Source organism: Cariama cristata, unplaced genomic scaffold (assembly GCF_000690535.1).
Source record: "Cariama cristata isolate BGI_N322 unplaced genomic scaffold, ASM69053v1 scaffold120, whole genome shotgun sequence".
Taxonomy (NCBI): Eukaryota; Metazoa; Chordata; class Aves; order Cariamiformes; family Cariamidae; genus Cariama; species Cariama cristata.
Genome location: NW_009593890.1, coordinates 78822 through 82928, shown reverse-complemented (window position 1 = coordinate 82928; position 4107 = coordinate 78822).

The following is a 4107-nucleotide window of genomic DNA, read 5'->3' as shown; positions in this document are numbered from 1 at the left end:
TTGTGGCTATATTCCTATTGAGCTGTTGAAGTATATAGGGTATTTTGAACTTCGTTCTTGCGGCAAATTCGTAAAGGGCTGACCTCTTCAAAAGAATGAGAGGCAAAGACAGCAAAAATTCTTGAGTCTGTAAATTGAAAATGTTTAGAGACAGTACTAGAGGTCACCCTCTGCCAAGACATTGCTAGTAAATGCTAACAAACCATCAGCGCTAAGTTCTGATCGTTGTGCACACCAGTAACTTCAAGGACAGGACTTCTCAGCGTGCAAGGTGTCAAGAATCTGTGGGATGGGTTACATCAAAAGCTACCGCTAATCTAGTAAGTAAAGCAATTAATGCACTATCTTACCAGAAAAAAAATGTTCTGTTTCAATAGCCAAAGCATCGGAGGAGATAAGTGTACTCTCTCTTGTGGACTTCATCAAAATCATACTGGAATGAGCCCTGATTCGCATGATCAGAAGTAATAAACTGTCAGGAAGAAGGGGCTATGCTGGGCCCATATGAGATCAATTAATTTTGCTAAAAAGGGCGAGTTTCATAACTTAATTTTGCAGCTTTTTATCTGGACACTTCTCTCACCTGCTCGGCAATATAGGAAAGAAAACTGGAGGAGTGACACACATCTGGTCAAACAGTAGAGGCTGGTACAGGGAGAGAAAGAGCGCATTACAACCACTTTCAGAAGAAAACAAGGGAAAGGGATTTTATGGTTTTAACTTGTACAGGTTTTCAGTGGAGAAAGATCTATTTCTTTGCTTTTATAGCATCAAATGTAACGCCAGTGGCTAATAACATTTATATATTTTTGCAATAGATCTACAGCTGGAAAGGAGCACTCCGATCATCTAGTCTGAAAGCCGTAGGTCATGCCAACCCGTGTTTTGAAAAACCAACCAATTAGACGCTTCAACCTTACGTGTGCAACCTCAACATAGGATCAACCACCACTACAGCTGTCCCCAAACTGGTACATGGCATAAGATGAAGGCGAATTAATTACAAAGGCAGTTCCCAAGCTTCTGACATCAGATTTCCCAGCCCAAAAGTCAGCCTCAGTGCAGGGAATCCAACAACTTCCGAGAAGGCGGGGATGGGGCTGGTTATGGGTGGCCCAGTTACAAGGCAGAGGCCTTCCTCTCTGCTGGCCCTTTGCTCCTCCCAAGGCACCGACAGCATCAAAGCTTATCATGCTCAGAATGACAATCGTCAGAAAAGATGCTGAGTTTTCAGCTCAGACTGTCACAGGCTTAGCAGTAACGCTAGGTTTACTTTGGGAGCGTGAAGCAGGGGTACATGCTGGTTCTGGGAGGTAGAGGCTGGAGAGATGGGTAACTCTTTTATACCACTTGCAAGGGTCGAGTTTGTGACAAAGTCTTCTTTTCATGATTCATCTCTGGCGAAGGATGGAAGCAGCATGTTTCCAGCATATCTTCAAAGGAAGAGCTGTTCATATAATTGACCCTTCTGCTGACAGAAATATTTTCAGCACTACCGCTACAGTAGTACTTAAATGAGCTGTCTTCCACTTCCAGTGTTGGAAGGCATTAGGCTGTACGTAGATAAAACAAGACAGAAGACACCAAAGGTGGTGCTTTCTGAGCCATCGCCGAGCGTTACCGGGGCAGGAATTGCTCAGCTGGTGTGCGTGCATGGGAAGGGCAAAGCAAACCGTTGTGCTCCAGCTCTACCTAAGTGCTCGGAAGCTCCTTACTCCAGTTGCTTCCACTCGGCTGCAAAGTTGTGCTTGCAAGATCTGAATAATTTTCATACTACTCTGTCAACAAAACTACCTAAGTTGTTGGTTAGCTAGAGGTGGAAATCAACAGCTTTTAGATGGCGTATGGAGTTAATACTAAATTGGAAGGAAGCGTTAACATCATTACGAAGGCAAACAGGATGTAACATAAGTAAATACAAAAATAACAATGTAAGATTCAACTTGTGCTACTGCATACTAGCACTTGTGGAGAAAGTAAATATGCAAAAATGACATTCAATGAGAGAGAAGTCCCTTGAGAACTGTAATGCTGAAGAAATTTAAAGAATGACAGTGTTCATCAAATTACATGTGAGTCGATGAAAATGTAAAACAGGAAAAGAAAACAGACCAAAGCAATTTTTTAATTGCACATTCAAAGGCACGTCTGCTCCACATTGTTCTGGTACAGATACAACTGAATTATGTCTTGACCTCTCTAGGGAAGAGACCTTGACTAAGGAATATTCAGAACAGTGAAACAAGAACTATTAGAAGGCTGACTTGCATGGAAATATTGAAAGTTTAACTGCACATATTCTGCAAATTCTGAAGAGGGAGGAAAATTTTTTGTCCCTTTTGGATCAGCATAATCTGATTTTCAGGAAACACTAGAACATTCATGCTATCCTGCGGGAACACTTTTGGACATGGTGAGCAACGGAGAGCCAGTTCAGCTATCTCATCCACTTCCAGGTGCCAGGGTGATGAAGCTCCCAGATGAAATAAACTGACTGCACAGTAGTCAGAATATGATTTAATCCGAGTCATCACCATTTGTACTGCAAATCCATACTGTTCCAGAACAGTTTAGTGAAACATAGCATGCCGTTCTGCAGTAACTACTTAGTTAACTTTTGTAAACAACTCCATTCTGAACTAAAGTTCACCCAAGACCGTGGCACCTTAAGTCTTAAAAAGCCAAAGAATTTGCAATGACTGTCAGTCATATGAAGCATGAATCCTATTCAAATACAGACTAGTAAACAAACTCTGCCACCCTGTCAGGTCATTTCATTAGCTCTTCTTATTTTTTCCTTCCTGAGGCCCAATTTAGAGTAGGAAAAGAGGGAATATTTTAAAACTTATTAGTTTTGTTTGATTAGTTTGATTATTTTTCTAATATATCTTAAATGCCACTTAGCTCTTACTTCTGATAGCACTTGATCAAAGATTTATTATATATATCTGCCTACAACTGAAGCCAAATCATGCTTAAAACCGTGTTAACTAAATGATGCCAAGGGGTTTAAAAACACCATGGTTCCTAGTATACTTGTCTGTAGCATGATGTACAGTGCAGTGAATGCACTCCTCGTTCTGCTGTTACACAGGACCTGCTATAGGATCGTTAGTGGTAACAGAGTGGACCCCAAGCACTTTTACTATTGCTGGAACTTAGTTCACATCTTTCAGTGCAGTAGACAAAACTTCAGAGGAAGTTACGATCATTTTTGTGAAAGTGGTAGAGCTTGCATTATGCAACAAGACAGAAACCAGATAACATCCCCAACATAAAAAAGCAGAAGCCTGGAGCTAGGTACCTGGAAGATCTAATTTTCAAAAACACTGAGAAACTAAACAGCTCCTGGTGACATTTATGTTAAAGGGTTCTTATTTCAGCTACCATTTTTTTCCATACTTCTTACTCTTTTTCCGGCTACCGTAGTTTAGTGAACTAACAGTTTCCCAACTTCTGGCACACAACAGACAGAACGCGCAGGAGGACCTATTGTGGTCTGTCACGTCAAAGATGTGCAGATTAAAGAGCTTCTGAGCAGCCCATGGCATCACAGGTTGAAACAGCCACTATGAGTCCCAGGTAGGGCTCACTTGAAGATTTCATAACTATATCTCCTGGTATATGTTCCAGTGCTCCAAAACCCATTGAGGTTCCCCGTTTCTTTCAGTGTGTCTCCAAGTACCCATAAAACATCATTCAGGTGCTTCTACTGAAATAAAAAGACTCTAAAGCTATTTGAATGATATTATTTTCTTTATAAAAAGAAAATACGCATATGAAAATGTACACAGACAGAACAAAAATTATATCGGCGTCTAAAAGAAGTCCAAAATTAATGTATTTCTTCTTCATGGTATTTTTTAGGGTCTCTTTCACAATAGAGTGAATTTTATGCAAAATTTTTAGGTCTTTGTGCCTAAAGCTTATTTCCTCAATGCAGAATTAGGAAGCAAAATAAAATTGGCCTGCTTTCCACTACTGCTAGGCACAAGCACATGCAAATGCAAACTGAAAAGAACGCATTTAAAATCTAATAGCATTTATCTAACCATGTGCTTCTAAAACTGTATCTCCCGAATTGCTGACAATTAGCAATATATTTAT